The sequence below is a fragment of the Hyperolius riggenbachi genome, chromosome 12 (assembly GCF_040937935.1).
Source record: "Hyperolius riggenbachi isolate aHypRig1 chromosome 12, aHypRig1.pri, whole genome shotgun sequence".
Lineage (NCBI taxonomy): Eukaryota > Metazoa > Chordata > Amphibia > Anura > Hyperoliidae > Hyperolius > Hyperolius riggenbachi.
Window position 1 is genome coordinate 78859535 of NC_090657.1, and position 17585 is coordinate 78877119.

The window sequence follows — 17585 nt, forward strand, 5'->3', positions numbered from 1 at the left end:
TTCGCCCGCAAACTTATTCGTGCGAACATCGGTGGTGCGAGTATGACCCGCCCCTATACTACATCTACATCACAGTCAGCAGACACAGAGTAGCCAACCAGGCTACACTCCCTCCTAGAGCCCCCCCCCCTCCCGTTATAAAACGCAGACAGCGTCAGCCATTTCACTCACTCGGGTGGCTGCAGTAATTAGAGAAGGGAGAGAACCTGGCTGCTGACATAGGGAAAGCTTAGTTAGGCTCTTGTGTTAGGTTGCTCCTTCTTGCTGATCTTATTGCTACAAAGCACTCCTAATCCTCAACAGCTCTTTTGAGAGCTAATGTTGTTCTTGTGACTTTTTTTTTGTGTGTGTGTGTGTCCCACAGACACTTGTGTTGCATATACAGCCCTATCAGTCAGTCGCAGCTGCTGGTGGGACCTTGGCCCCTTGGTAATTCCTACTGTGCCACTGCCAAGCCCAGCACATTCAGTGACTACCTGTGTGTGTGACAGCTGCACATTTGTACTACCAATCACTGCATACCCACCTGTTCAGTGCACTTACCTACCTACGTGAGCGCACGCAGTGTCACGGTACCTGTGTGTGACAGCTGCACATTTGTAATACCAATCACTGCATACCCACCTGTTCAGTGCACCTACCTACCTACGTGCATCTACCTACCTACTTACGCCATGTATCGCCACCTATGGACAGCCAGTCAACATGCCCTTCAACATCAGCTGCTGATGCCACCATAGTGCCATCACCCCAGGGGGACATTTTTTTGTGTGTCTGCCTTAGATCAGAGCAATCTGTCCTCTCTGCCGCCAAAAATGTAGCCGTGGAAAGGCCAACAGCCGCGTAGGGACAACTGCCTTACGAAGGCACATGGAGAAAAAGGCACAGACTGCAATGGGAAGAGCACCAGAGGAAAAGCAGCACACAAAAGAAAAGCCACCCTCCTTCTCCTCTTCCTCCTTCAGGTGCATCATCTTCAGCCGCTTTCTCCCTTGCACCTTCACAGTGGGCGCTATAATATTTTTTCTGGTGCGTGTACATGCCTGCCTAATTTTTCTGGCTGCACTGCAGCTGCAACAACAAAACAAAAGGTTGTGTACATGTGTCAATTCCCTTTCGTGATAGTTACCTTGCCGCGGTGAAGGGGCTTGCGTATCATGATGAAGCAATGACCGCTGGCTATATGAGTGTCTGGGGGGGGGGGGCACACCCAAGATAATAAGGTCGTTGCTTCATTGTGGACAGACCAAATTTGATCAGCTGGACAGTCACTCTTCTGTCATTGAGCTACCTCAGCCCGGCGACCATATGGGCTGGAAAGCCGCCATCACCTGCACTCTCGTCATGGTGCGCACCAGTCCAGCACGGCCGTCACTACACAAACAGCTGTTTGCAGTCACTGCATACCTTTCACTGCATCTGTGACTGCACACTGTATTATACCTGGCAGTCAGTGCATATCTTTCACTTGAATGGATGGCAGACTTGCCCTCCATAAGAGATTCTCGTTAAAGGATTTAAAGTTGATTCGTCTCATATACAGCAGGGCCTCGAAAGTCCTACTGTATTGTTATTTTTCATCAATACCTCCCTGAGTCGGGACTTGCATGCCATGCCTGCTTCCTGCCTAGGATGTGTGGTGGGTAGCCGTTTTTCAGGCTCCCACTCCGGACCGGAATCGAACCCATATTCCCCGGCCATTACCCATGGTCACCATGGTACTGAGAAAGTAATATGGAAACTTGTTTATCAGTCACACAGTTGAATAAATGGCAGATTTCCCTCCATAACAGATTCTCATTAAAAGGTACTGAACAGCAAGCAGAACAAGTATTTAAAAAAATAGATATAAGCTTTAACAATGGTAGAGAAAGTTGATAAGGCAATCAGACATTACCTGACATCACTAAGTGAGGAAGAGTAATCTCGCCATGGTGCGCAGTAGTCCAGCATGGCCGTCACTACACAAACAGCTGTTTGCGGTGCGTTACACAGTGAGTTTGGTGTGTCAGTGTGAAGCAGTACACTAATTACACTCCTTGATTGATGTATACACATGCAAGATGTTTTAAAGCACCTTAGGCCTCCAATTTAGCATGCAATGTGATTTCTGCCCTTAAAACGCTGCTGTGCGTAAAATCCAGATTTTTCCCCGGGACTTTTGACAAGTATCCCACTCATCCATGCAAAAATTTAGATGTTTAGACCCCTTGAAACATCTTTTCCATCACTTTTGTGGCCAGCATAAATGTTTCTAATTTTTGAAGTTCGCCTCCCCATTAAAGTCTATTGCGGTTCGCGGACGTGCGCTCGAACCGAACGTTTTGCGGAGGTTCGTGAACCGAAAATCGGAGGTTCGAGCCATCTCTACTCTTGGGATTTTTGTGGCAGGACAAGGATTAGGTATTATGGGTTCATATTCAATATATATGGTTTAAATGTATAGTGATTAGTGTTGGGCGAACAGTGTTCGCCACTGTTCGGGTTCTGCAGAACATCACCCTGTTCGGGTGATGTTCGAGTTCGGCCGAACACCTGACGGTGCTCGGCCAAACCGTTCGGCCATATGGCCGAACTAAGAGCGCATGGCCGAACGTTCCCCGAACGTTCGGCTAGCGCTGCGATTGGCCGAACGGGTCACGTGGTTCGGACCCGAACGCGCTCTGATTGGCCGAACTGTCACGTGGTTCGGGTAAATAAATACCCGAACCACGTCATATCTCCGCCATTTGTCTGTGGGTTTAGCTTTGGGTAGGCAGGCAGGGTAGTTCGCGCTCCAGCCACGCTAGCCAGGGTCCCCCCTGTCATTGTGTCACTGCTGGGAACAGTAGTACACCGCTTGCTCAGCCACACTATATAGCATTCTGTTTACTGCCACTCTGTGTACCTCGCTCAGCCACACTATATAGCATTCTGTTTACTGCCACTCTGTGTCTGCTGGGAATAGTAGTACACCGCTTGCTCAGCCACACTATATAGCATTCTGTTTACTGCCACTCTGTGTACCTCGCTCAGCCACACTATATAGCATTCTGTTTACTGCCACTCTGTGTCTGCTGGGAATAGTGGTACACCGCTCGCTCAGCCACACTATATAGCATTCTGTTCACTGTTCTGTGTCTGCTGGGAATAGTGGTACACCGCTCGCTCAGCCACACTATATAGCATTCTGTTTACTGTTCTGTGTCTGCTGGGAATAGTGGTACACCGCTCGCTCATCCACACTATATAGCATTCTGTTCACTGTTCTGTGTCTGCTGGGAATAGTGGTACACCGCTCGCTCAGCCACACTATATAGCATTCTGTTCACTGTTCTGTGTCTGCTGGGAATAGTGGTACACCGCTCGCTCAGCCACACTATATAGCATTCTGTTCACTGTTCTGTGTCTGCTGGGAATAGTGGTACACCGCTCGCTCAGCCACACTATATAGCATTCTGTTTACTGTTCTGTGTCTGCTGGGAATAGTGGTACACCGCTCGCTCAGCCACACTATATAGCATTCTGTTTACTGTTCTGTGTCTGCTGGGAATAGTGGTACACCGCTCGCTCAGCCACACTATATAGCATTCTGTTTACTGTTCTGTGTCTGCTGGGAACAGTAGTACACCGCTCGCTCAGCCAGAGTATATAGCATTGTGTTTACTGCCACTCTGTGTACACCGCTCAGCCAGACTATATACCATTGTTTACTGACACTCTGTGTACACCGCTCAGCCAGACTATATACCATTGTTTACTGACACTCTGTGTACACCGCTCAGCCAGACTATATACCATTGTTTACTGCCACTCTGATTCTGCTGGGAACAGTAGTACACCGCTCGCTCAGCCAGACTATATACCATTGTTTACTGACACTCTGTGTACACCGCTCAGCCAGACTATATACCATTGTTTACTGCCACTCTGATTCTGCTGGGAACAGTAGTACACCGCTCGCTCAGCCAGACTATATACCATTGTTTACTGACACTATATAGCAGACTATATAGCATTGTGTGTACACCGCTCAGCCAGACTATATACCATTGTTTACTGACACTCTGTGTACACCGCTCAGCCAGACTATATACCATTGTTTACTGCCACTCTGATTCTGCTGGGAACAGTAGTACACCGCTCGCTCAGCCAGACTATATACCATTGTTTACTGACACTCTGTGTACACCGCTCAGCCAGACTATATACCATTGTTTACTGCCACTCTGATTCTGCTGGGAACAGTAGTACACCGCTCGCTCAGCCAGACTATATAGCATTGTGTTTACTGCCACTCTGTGTACACCGCTCAGCCACACTATATAGCATTCTGTTTACTGTTCTGTGTCTGCTGGGAACAGTAGTACACCGCTCGCTCAGCCAGAGTATATAGCATTGTGTTTACTGCCACTCTGTGTACACCGCTCAGCCAGACTATATACCATTGTTTACTGACACTCTGTGTACACCGCTCAGCCAGACTATATACCATTGTTTACTGCCACTCTGATTCTGCTGGGAACAGTAGTACACCGCTCGCTCAGCCAGACTATATACCATTGTTTACTGACACTCTGTGTACACCGCTCAGCCAGACTATATACCATTGTTTACTGCCACTCTGATTCTGCTGGGAACAGTAGTACACCGCTCGCTCAGCCAGACTATATACCATTGTTTACTGACACTATATAGCAGACTATATAGCATTGTGTGTACACCGCTCAGCCAGACTATATACCATTGTTTACTGACACTCTGTGTACACCGCTCAGCCAGACTATATACCATTGTTTACTGCCACTCTGATTCTGCTGGGAACAGTAGTACACCGCTCGCTCAGCCAGACTATATACCATTGTTTACTGACACTCTGTGTACACCGCTCAGCCACACTATATAGCATTGCGTACTCTGCCAGTCAGTGTGTATATTGCTGGGATCAGTAATACTCCACTCACCGTCAACCACTATATGAGCTCAACATGAGTTCCCCAGAGACCTCCGCTGTGAGCAGCACTCCCAACAACAGCAACAGCCAACGCCCCACGCAAGCTATAACATCCACCCCAGCAGCCAGTGGTCAGCAGCAGCCCTCCCCGGAGGAGAACGTTGTGTCCATCAGTCCGTCGCCAGAGCGATTAATGAGGGCTGCCATTGAGGAGATGATGGGGCCTGATGTGGAGGAGGAGGTCTGGCTCAGGCCAGCATCCCAAGTTAATGTTGAGGACGATGAGGGGTCTGTGTCTGGGGATGTTGGGGTGGCAGAGGTGGTGGGTGGGTCAGACTCAGGAGAAGAGTTGTATGATGAGGATGATGATCGGGACCATCTGTATGTGCCTCAGAGTCCGACCCCGGAAAACATGTTGTATCGTGTGTTTAGGTACTAAAATCTGCGTTCCCTCCCAGTAGTGTTGGGCGAACAGTGTTTGCCACTGTTCGGGTTCTGCAGAACATCACCCTGTTCGGGGTGACTATATAGCAGACTATAAAGCATTGTGTTTAATGCCACTCTGTGTACACGGCTCAGCCACACTATATAGCATTGTGTTTACTTCCACTCTGTGTCTGCTGGGAACAGTAGTACACCGCTCACCCGCCACTGTATAGCATTGTGCTCTGTGTCACTGCTGACAATAGTGGTACACCGCTCACCCACCACTGTATAGCATTTCTGTACTGCCACTGTACTGCTGCCAGTCAGCGTGTACTTTAAGGATAAGTGAAATGAGGAAGAAATCCGGTGAAAGAGGGAGGGGCAAGGGAAGAGGTGTTTCCCCTGACGGTTCACGTACAGGCCACAGGGGAGCACCCAAGAAAACCCACTCAATACTGCCCATGTTGTCCAGGACAACAACCCTCACAGATCCAAAAGAACAGGACCAGATAATTACTTGGATGACCTCTCAAGCGTCCAGCAGTGGGTTAAGCAGCACCAGCACATCACGCACGAGGTCCGAGTCCTCAGCCAGTTAAAGTCTGGGCTTTCTTTGAAGACTGCACTGAGGATGTTACCATGGCGATTTGCAAGGTGTGCAAGACCCGCCTGAGCAGGGGGAAAAGTATTAACAACCTCTCCACCACCAGCATGAGCCGCCACATTCTATCCAAACATCCCACTCTGTGGGCAAACGCGGCAGGACAGGGTACCACCAGCAACACTGCCTCCCTTGGGTTCACCAGACTCACCACCAGACCCGCCTCAGCAGCAGCAGTAGCCCAGCCATTGCGTGGTTCACAACATTCACAAACATCAGACGATGCTGACACTGTCACTTTCCGGACTAGTGCTCTTGAGGTCTCCCAGTGTTCATCAAACACAACAACCAACAGCCCTTCGGTGTGCAGCGCTACGGTTGAGTTGTCTGTCTCTGAGATGTTTGAGCACAAGAGGAAATTGCCAGCAAATGACCCCCGGGCCGTGGCAGTAACAGCCAGCCAGCATAGCCAAGCTTCTGGCCTGCGAAATGCTGCCATATCGAGTGGTGGAGACAAACAGCTTCAAGGGCATGATGTCAGTGGCCATCCCACGTTACGTGGTTCCCAGCCGCTACCACTTTGCGCGCTCTGCAGTGCCTGAGTTGCATGAGCACGTGGTCAGCTAAATAACCCGAAGCTTGAAGAATGCCGTTGCCTGCAAGGTTCACCTCACCACTGACACCTGGACGAGTGCGTTCGGCCAGGGTCGATACATCTCCCTTACCGCGCACTGGGTGAACCTTGTGGAGCCTGGCAGCGATTCCTCACCTGCTACGGCGCGGGTGTTGCCCACGCCGCAAACAGCTGGATAACAACAGCAGCACCTACCTCTCTGACTCCTTCTCCTCCAACGCATCTCAAAGCTGTACCTCATCCGGAAATGCTAACCCAGCACCAGCAGCAGTAGGATCGTGGAAGCAGTGCAGCACAGCTGTTGGCATGCGTCAGAAAGCGTTGCTGAAGCTGATCTGCCTTGGGGATAAGCAGCACACAGGGGAGGAAATTTGGAGGGGAATAAAGGAACAGACGGATTTGTGGCTGGCACCGCTGGACCTGAAACCGGGCATGAAGCTAGACACCTGGCACGAACTGGCAATGTACGCAATAGAGGTGCTGGCTTGCCCGGCAGCCAGCGTTATGTCGGAACGCTGTTTCAGTGCTGCCGGAGGCATCATCACAGATCGGCGTATCCGCCTCTCCACAGAAAATGCAGACCGTCTGACTCAAATTAAAATGAATCAATCCTGGATTGGAAACGACTACGCAACACTCCTGGACCCCAACCAAGTAACATGACCGATGAACATCTGGGATGGTTTAGCGTTTCCGGTCCCTGTTTATTGAACCTCTCATCTGTATTACATTTATGACTGCATGGCGGCAAAAAGCATTGCTGCTATATCCGCACGCTTTTTGTCCTCATGCAAGGCCTGGGTTGTTGTGTCTCACAAAGCGTGGCCTTCTCCTCCTGCGCCTCCTCCTGTTCCATCACGTGTGCTGCTGCTGCTGCTGCTGCTGGGTTAGCGTTGCCGCGTGGTCCCTGTTTATTGAACCTCTTATCTTTATTACATTTATGACTACATGGCGGTACAAAGCATGCTATCCGCACGCTTTTTGTCCTCATGCAAGGCCTGGGTTGTTGTGTCTCACAAAGCGTGGCCTTCTCCTCCTGCGCCTCCTCCTGTTCCATCACGTGTGCTGCTGCTGCTGCTGCTGCTGCTGGGTTAGCGTTGCCGCGTGGTCCCTGTTTATTGAACCTCTTATCTTTATTACATTTATGACTACATGGCGGTACAAAGCATGCTATCCGCACGCTTTTTGTCCTCATGCAAGGCCTGGGTTGTTGTGTCTCACAAAGCGTGGCCTTCTCCTCCTGCGCCTCCTCCTGTTCCATCACGTGTGCTGCTGCTGCTGCTGCTGCTGGGTTAGCGTTGCCGCGTGGTCCCTGTTTATTGAACCTCTTATCCTTATTACATTTATGACTACATGGCGGTACAAAGCATGCTATCCGCACGCTTTTTGTCCTCATGCAAGGCCTGGGTTGTTGTGTCTCACAAAGCGTGGCCTTCTCCTCCTGCGCCTCCTCCTGTTCCATCACGTGTGCTGCTGCTGCTGCTGCTGCTGGGTTAGCGTTGCCGCGTGGTCCCTGTTTATTGAACCTCTTATCTTTATTACATTTATGACTACATGGCGGTACAAAGCATGCTATCCGCACGCTTTTTGTCCTCATGCAAGGCCTGGGTTGTTGTGTCTCACAAAGCGTGGCCTTCTCCTCCTGCGCCTCCTCCTGTTCCATCACGTGTGCTGCTGCTGCTGCTGCTGCTGCTGGGTTACCGTTGCCGGTCCCTGTTTATGGAACCTCTTATCTTTATTACATTTATGACTACATGGCGGTACAAAGCATGCTATCCGCACGCTTTTTGTCCTCATGCAAGGCCTGGGTTGTTGTGTCTCACAAAGCGTGGCCTTCTCCTCCTGCGCCTCCTCCTGTTCCATCACGTGTGCTGCTGCTGGGTTAGCGTTGCCGCGTGGTCCCTGTTTATTGAACCACTTATCTTTATTACATTTATGACTGCATGGTGGTACAAAGCATGCTATCCGCACGCTTCTTGTCCTCATGCAAGGCCTGGGTTGTTGTGTCTCAAAGCGTGGCCTTCTCCTCCTGCGCCACCCTCCTCCTGTTCCATCACGTGTGCTGCTGCTGGGTTAGCATTACCGGTCCCTTTTCCTGGAACCTCTTATATGTATTACATTTATAACTGCATGCCGACAAAAAGCATGTTACCTGTGCAAAGAAAACAGACATTTCCCGCATTTAAAAGACAGTTTTCCCTTTGAAACTTTAAAATCGATTTTCTCAAAAACTATAAGCTCTTTTTGCTAAAATTTTTTTTTTCCTCTTGTACCCACTCCCAAGGTGCACATACCCTGTAAATTTGGGGTATGTAGCATGTAAGGAGGCTTTACAAACCACAAAAGTTCGGGTCCCCATTGACTTCCATTATGTTCGGAGTTCGGGTCGAACACCCGAACATCGCGGCCATGTTCGGCCTGTTCGGCCCGAACCCGAACATCTAGATGTTCGCCCAACATTAGTGATCAGTGATGTGTGTTTGTGTGGTACTGCTGTTTCCTTCTTATTTTGCAGGGCCTGGAGCTAGGGTTGCTGAGGCTGCTGTTGCAGATGTGTTAACATCACTTCTGCGTGAATGGCAGTTATCAGTGGGGCGGGGTTTCCTGGAAGCCAATGGACGCTGATTATCCCTCACACTTCAGATGATATGGTTTAGCTTTGTTACTTTCTGGCAAGCTGGGATGCCCCTCCCACATTCCCCCTTTTTGGACGGTGTTCCTAAACTTTTATAGGCTATTGCCTTTATTGGTGTTGAAAGCTGCCCATGATGGTGGGTTACATAGTTACATAGTTACATAGTTATTATGGTTGAAAAAAGACATACGTCCATCGAGTTCAACCAGGGTGGTCTATTTGTTAATCTGAATGTTATGATTTATTGAGACTGATGTTTTTATGGATTAATAAAGTTATTGATTGATGATTTACACAAAGAAAATTATAAGTTTAACCTTAATATTATTATTTATGCTGGAGCAGAGTAGTCTGTAAATGAAAGATCGGCACCCGGGAAATAACAAGTTAGACCACTGTACTGAAGAAGAACATGCAGCGATAAATCATACACAACCATCAGGAAATGCAGCTTACTTAGAGAGGAACGCACAGAGAATACGGGAAATCACAATACCATAGATGATATCATCACATTTTACAGACAGTGACATCATGTGGTTGCTTTACTATACTGCAGTTTAAAGTTGATACTGCCAACAATTTAAACCTCAGTAGATAGTGTCCACGCCATTTTTATCCACACAGCTGTGTCGGTTTATAATAAATACATATATAGGTATTCATTTACTTGTACATTTGCCACATAAAATCTCTTATGGTACCATCCATAATGTGAGGCGCTGCGTACCACACAACGTGTAAACTAGGCCCTATATACACAAGTGCAAAGCTCTCTCACTGAACAATAGGAGTAAAATGAGTTTACCATCACCCAGAACAAGTTCCAAACTTTCAGAGAAAGCCATCAGATAGCTTACAACTGAATTATATTTCATTTCCTTTAAGACATTTATGAAGTGACAGAAGGCGCGGACGGCTTAGCAGGCCCGGCTACCGCTCAGAGGAGAGCGCACCGTGGCAGAAACGCATTGTACAGAGACATCACTTGTTATCCCAGTTATCAGACTGTGTTTGGAAAACTATTTTTCTAGCACCTAATTTACTGTCCTCCTCTCGCATACCGCTGTCTGCGGCTGCTCATTATATCTCTGCTTCTCTCCCGCTCTTTCTGCCTGCACTCTCCCCCTCTCTGTTTGGCGCCTCACAGAGTTCATCTGTCGCCTTGGGCTCTCATCTCATTTTCTCCTGCAGAATGATTGCAGGGAGCTGCATGCATAATAAAAGTAGATATTGCTTGTGTTATTAAAGCATATAGTAAGAGGAAGCCCGAGTGCCTCCTTCCTGCTCATTGGCTTTCCTCTCCACTTACTATTACAGTGGGTAATATAGGGATGCTGCTCTTTCTGCAGGAACACGCACCAGCAAAGGAGAACTCCACTCAGATATACGGAATGCACTTCCTGCTACACAACTTCATCTGTAATGTAATGTTTTGAAAAGTTGCACCACTTTTTCAGCTGGAGTTAGTTTTTCTATTTTTTTTATTATTTACACAAAGTCCAAAGTCCAGAGGGTCACACTGTAGTCACTTCCTGTCTGAGTCAGCCACTTACATACCTGATGCTTAACTCTTTCAGGCAGAGAAATAAAAAAAGGAACACAGAATTGTTATTTGTGTGCTAGACACTGTGCATACACATCTCATCATGTCATATGTCACTTCGGGTATCCTTTAAAGGGAACCTGTAGTGAGAGGTTTGTGACTCTCGGATAAGCCCACCCAACAATGTCTACCCCCCTAGTCCTTCGTGCAGAGCAGTCACAGGAAGCATGGACCTGCTTACCCATTACAGCCCAGGGGTTGTTTTCACCTTATGGACAAGAGAAATATTCACATTTCAGCACTTCTCCCTTTCATTCCCCAATAACTTTAACATTACTTAGCACAACAAAATGATCTATACCTTGTTTCTTTGCCACCAATTAGGATTTCTTTGGGTGGTGCTTTTTGCTAATTTTTTTTTTATCCTAAATGCATTTTAATAGGAAAAATATGGAAAAAATGCTTTATTTCTCAGTTTTCAGCTATTATAGTTTTAAAATAAAATGTTCTACCGTGGATAAAAGCCACACATTTTATTTGCCCATTATTGCAATCTTTGAATTATATCCCTAGTACAATGTATGGCGACAATATTTTATTTGGAAATAAAGGTGCATTTTTTAAGTTTTACGTCCATCGCTAATTACAAGCACATACACTCACCTAAAGAATTATTAGGAACACCATACTAATACGGTGTTTGACCCCCTTCAGCCTTCAGAACTGCCTTAATTCTAAGTGCCATTGATTCAACAAGGTGCTAAAAGCATTCTTTAGAAATGTTGGCCCATATTGATAGCATCTTGCAGTTGATGGAGATTTGTGGGATGCACATCCAGGGCACGAAGCTCCCATTCCATCACATCCCAAAGATGCTCTATTGGATTGATACCTGGTGACTGTAGGGACCATTTTAGTACAGTGAACTCATTGTCATGTTCAAGAAACCAATTTGAAATGATTCGAGCTTTGTGACATGGTGCATTATCCTGCTGGAAGTAGCCATCGGAGGATGGGTACATGGTGGTCATGAAGGGATGGACATGGTCAGAAACAATGCTCAGGTAGCCCATGGCATTTAAATGATGCCCAATTGGCACTAAGGGGCCTAAAGTGTGCCAAAAAAACACCCCCACACCATTGCACCACCACCACCAGCCTGCACAGTGGTAACAAGGCATGATGGATCCATGTTCTCATTCTGTTTATGCCAAATTCAGACTCTACCATTTGAATGTCTCAACAGAAATCGAGACTCATCAGACCAGGCAAAATTTTTCCAGTCTTCAACTGTCCAATTTTGGTGAGCTCGTGCAAATTGTAGCCTCCTTTTTCTATTTGTAGTGGAGATGAGTGGTACCCGGTGGGGTCTTCTGCTGTTGTAGCTCATCCGCCTCAAGGATGTGCGTGTTGTGGCTTCACAAATGCTTTGCTGCATACCTCGGTTATTACGAGTGGTTATTTTAGTCAACGTTGCTCTCCTATCAGCTTGAATCAGTCAGCCCATTCTCCTCTGACCTCTAGCATCAACAAGGCATTTTCGCCTACAGAACTGCCGCATACTGGATGTTTTTCCCTTTTCACACCATTCTTTGTAAACCCTAGAAATGGTTGTGCGTGAAAATCCCAGTAACTGAGCAGACTGTGAAATACTCAGACCGGCCCGTCTGGCACCAACAACCATGCCACACTCAAAATTGCTTAAATCACCTCTCTTTCCCATGCTGACATTCAGATTGGAGTTGAGGAGATTGTCTTGACCAAGACCACACCCCTAAATGCATTGAAGCAACTGTCATGTGATTGGTTGATTAGATAACTGCATTAATGAGAAATTGAACAGGTGTTCTAATAACCCTTTAGGTAAGTGTATTTTAACAGTAATACACCCTCTTGACATACATATTAAAAACAATGTCAGCCCCTAATGTATGTGTAATTTTACTATTTGGCTGCAAGATGCCCGTGCGCATTATTTCAGATTAGAGTACTATAAGTAAGCAAATAGGAAGTAATACGTGGCTGTGATACTTCAGAAGTGACGCAGGCATCTCATGAATGCGCTTGGCAGAGGTGCTTGGCTGAATTGCAGACCTGTGTGTATATGCTCCGTCCTTATTGCCTAAAGAAGCGGGTCAATCCTGTGGAATTTAATATTATCTTGTGTCTGCTTGGAGGAAGTAAGTCCACCACTGCCTCTTCTATTTTTAAACTTTTTAGTTACTTGTATTCTTTTGGCGCCTCTGTATTCCTATAAGTCTTGACATACATATTAAAAAAATGCAAGTCCCTAATGTATGTAGGCGTAATTTTACTATTTGGCCATAAGATGTCCTATTATTTAATTATAGCGTACTATAAGTACGCAAATGGGAAGTAATGTGTGGCTGTGTTACTTCGGAAGTGATGCAGGCATCTCATTGATGCTGGCGATGACGGGGACTTAGGGGGGTGATGAATAAATGCAAACGAAATTCCCATTCATTAATTTAACAATCAGCAGATGGGGCAACGGGAGGGTACGAATGGGAGGGAGCGCGGTGGCACGTTCGCTTCTACATCTGAGAATGATCACTGTTTATGAACAAAAAAACGTGATCATTCTCACCGCACAAGCACGGATTGGCTCAGGGGACTTCTGTCCCCTGCAACCAATCCCCGTCTCAGTGACTATCGCAATCATGGGCTTCCACCCACACGATCGCGTGCGCAGACCCGCAAAGAGCACGGACATGAATCTTGATTCCCTGCGGCTGTAGCAGTAGCAACCGCGGACGTGAGACTCCCATCGGTGCGGCTGAAATGGTTAAGAGTACACAGTGGAAGCGTACCTGTCCCAGCTCTGGCAACAGTCCTTGCAGTCTCAAACACAGGTGGTGTAATTAAAGTCTGGACATATTCAGACACTACTAATGCCAGACAGCCAGGCAGCTGGTATTGTTTAAAAAGGAAATAAATGTGGCAGCTTTCGCACTGCTCTCAATATACAAGCACAGAATGTATAAGTGCATCATAACTGAGCCAATGGTCCTTCTCTTTGGGGAACATTTATCAAGAGTGTCTGAGACAAAATAATAGTAGGTTTTTAGAAATCTGTGCAGAACTGTCTCGGGCATCTTAAGAAATCATTAGATAGTGCAGATTCCTTCTAAAACTGTTGTATAATAGGAGGAGTTAGGAAGGTCTTTTAGACAGTGCAGTGTGTGAGGGGAATTGCTGTTGCTGAGGTAACCAACACACCCGCTGTATTGATAGCAGCAGGCTCTGAGGAGGAATTCAGCAGGTGGGAGGGGCACATCACAAATCATGACTAGTCTGCACTCTGCAATCATGTCTAGCCTGCAGTTCTACATCTGTAGAACTGCTATCAAACACTTCTTAATCTGCACCAGTTTAGGGATGGGTTTGCACTTTTCTTAACTGTAGTGCAGCTCTAGAAATTCATGCTAAACTGCCACTATTACCTAGGATTTAAGAAGGTTCTTATCATGCAGAGCTGTTCTCCCTACTGGTTAGAACAGATTAAGAAGAAAAAACAGTCGGTAATGTTTTGATAAATCTCCCCCTTTGAGGCTGCAGTATACTTAAAGAGGAACTTTAAAGGAGCGCAAACTAAGTGTTCTAAAATGACAATGTACAAATAATGTCTAAGCAGCTGTGTGTAGACATTTTTCCTACTTTTCATGTTAAATATCAGAGAAAAAAAAAGCTGTAATTCATTGTGTGTTGATTTTAGTTCGGTTGGAATTTCTCATTTCCATAGATGAATCTCTGCAGTCTGACGTGCTAAGAACAGTGTAATAGTGAAGCAGAGTTCACACACTATTACAAATGTTTATGTTGCACATAAGATACATTTTCTCTGCTCTCTGTAGTCAGCTCTCTCATCTGTTAACAGCGTTTACCGATGTATTGTGAAGGAATCCCCCTCCCCTCATGGTTCACTCAGCCGTCAGTTTTGGTGACACTGAAGTGTGAAAGGAATTAAATAACGGTAAAGAAGGAGATAAGCATTCAAATGTATACACCAGTACTTAGCAGCACTTTTCAAACTATTCCTATCTCAATTAAAAAAAAAAAAAGTGTGTGTTCTTTTAATCTAGGAATGCACTTCATCTTAATCAGTAGCTGAGACGCTCTATCTCATGAGAAAGCTTTACCTTTTCTCAAATAGATCATTAAGGATGTCTGTATGGCTGATATTGTGGTGAAACACCTCCCATAGTCCTGACAGTTTGCTGTGTGTGAACCTCGTTGCACTGTGGAAAATAAAAGCGGTTTCCAACTGCCAAGCAAGCAGCATCTCCCTCTGTGCATAGAACTCTCAGTAACAAGCATTCTGTACAGATCACCTGGCAGGTCTAAAGACATCACAACCTGTGATCATTTTCAGAGTGTAAACCGGGCTGAGGAAAGATTTCACAATGGGCAAACGCTGACTAAAAAATGTATAAGTGAATATTGTCAAAAAATAAACAACTTTATTCATTTTGTTGTTTTCACTACAGATCCTCTTTAATTGTACTTAATCTTAAAGAGTGTAGGGATTGTATAATGTCCTATTTATGTGAAATCCTCAAAAATAAGCAAAAAGCAAATGTCATTGGATAAGTTCCGTGTTAAAGCTGCACAAAAAAAAAAAAAAAGATTGGGGGGAGCCAACAGATAGCAATCATTCTGTTAGTTATAGTGAAAGTCTTTTTGTACATTTTTAAAGTACAGCATTTTGTATTAAATATTTGTCTATAAATGTTTTTGGATTGTGGAATGAATCATCTGAGCTTCCATCAATCGTTAAGGGGATATTTGGAGTGCTTCGAATTACAAACATGTTTCTGGAACAAATGCTTGCAAACCAAGGTTCCATTGCATTATTATTATTTTTACACCTTGGAATGCAGTAGTGTTAACAGACATATTAGAGTAATATTATTATCAATAAAGGGTAAGTAAAATTCAAGCACATGGTTAGTGTGCAGTGGCAGGCCTATTTAGCATACATGCCCTATGAATGTAGGGTCAATAGACCTTCCAAGGGACGCTTTGTCAAGTCTATAGAGGTTCATTTCAAATGGCATCTCTAGGCTGAGTTACACTTCATTGTGTGTGTGTGGGGGGGGGGAGGAGAGGGGGGGGACTTAGAGAAATGGGGAGGGCTTTATTCCGAGTTTATTAACAGGTTATCCACTTATTATAGCAGTATATAGTATAAAGTATAGTAGTAGCATAGTAATGTGTCTCTGAGCACCCACTGGTGATTTACCAGGAGCAGGGCCCCCACTATGTTGGAACATGTGAATGAATGCATATCTATCTGTCCTCTTCTGAACTGGCCACCAGAGCTCCAGGATTACTGCGGTCACATCACAGTGAGTTTGGAGCTCTAGTAGGCAGTTAACAAGCTGCTAGGGAGACGCAGGGAGTGGAGCCGAAACAAGGAGAGGTAGATATGCTTCCATCGGTATGTTCCAAAGCACGCCCTGCATATGGGGGGGGGGGGGGGGTGGACAACTAGGGTGCCACATTGGAGGCTCAGCTTATTGGCAGGATACAGCTATTGGCCTATTATTTAGGCCAAATGTGGGGGGCCTCATTCGCGGGATCTACGGTATTTCCTGTCCAGAATCTATGCAACCGTCTACATTGGTGGAAGAGTAAGATATAATTTCAACTATATAGCTTTTTAACCCTGTGTTGGACTATGTCCGACAGTGGCACTTCCCAGTATAGGTCCAATGTCGGACATAGTGGAGGACACGGGGAAAATGGCTGCTGCTAGGTGGTGCTGTTGCCAGATAAAATCCACCATTTTTAAAGGAAAGGTGCAAGGTGTAAAAAAAAAAGGAAGATCTAATTACCTGAGGCTTCCTCCAGCCCTTGGCAGCCTACAGTATGTGTCCTACACTGCAGCTCCGCTCCCAGCTGGTGGACCGGGGTCCCCTCTGCTGCCGATGTGGACCTAGCCAGGTCAGCATCCTGCGCGCTTGCGCTCTCATGGCTTGGAGCATTCTGCGCAGGTGCAGAAGTATTTTTTTACACATCGCGCGTTCCCTTTAAATCAACGTGTCGGACATGATTTCATTTATAAAAGGGTGCTGAATACAGCCTATAAATGTGATTTCACTTTTAAACCGGTGCCCATTTGTAACCGATGAGCACGATTCCATTTACAAAAGCACCAAATGTAGCTGCTATTAGAATATAACCCTAACCTTAATCCTCCATGGTGGTGCCTAACTTTATACGCCTCCCTGGCACCTAGCCTTAAAGTGAACCCGAGGTGAGAGTGATATGGAGGCTGCCATATTCATTTCCTTTTAAACAATACTAGTTGCCTGGCAGCCCTGCTGAGCTATTTGGCAGCAGTAGTGAACTGAATTACACCAGAAACAAGCATGCAGCTAATCTTGTCAGTTCTGACAATATTGTCAGAAACCCCTGATCTGCTGCATGCTTTTTCAGGGTCTATGGTTGAAAGTATTAGAGGCAGAGGACCAGCAGCGCAACCAGGCAACTGGTATTGCTTAAAAGGAAATAAATATGGCAGCCTCCATATTATTCTCATCTCGGGACACATGTTAAACTCTGGCCTGCGGGCCAAATCTGGCCATCAGAGCCATTAAATTTGGTCCTCAGGTGGTTTCCCCACTTTTCATTATGTTTGGCCCACTTAAAACCATCAGGGAAGCTATATTGGAAGTGAGGCCCTAGAACACGAGGGAAGCCATATAAGGGAGGTAGGGGAAAAGCACTGAACACCAGGGAACTGTATAGGGGAGGGTGGGGTCCTCTTGACACCAGTGAACTGTA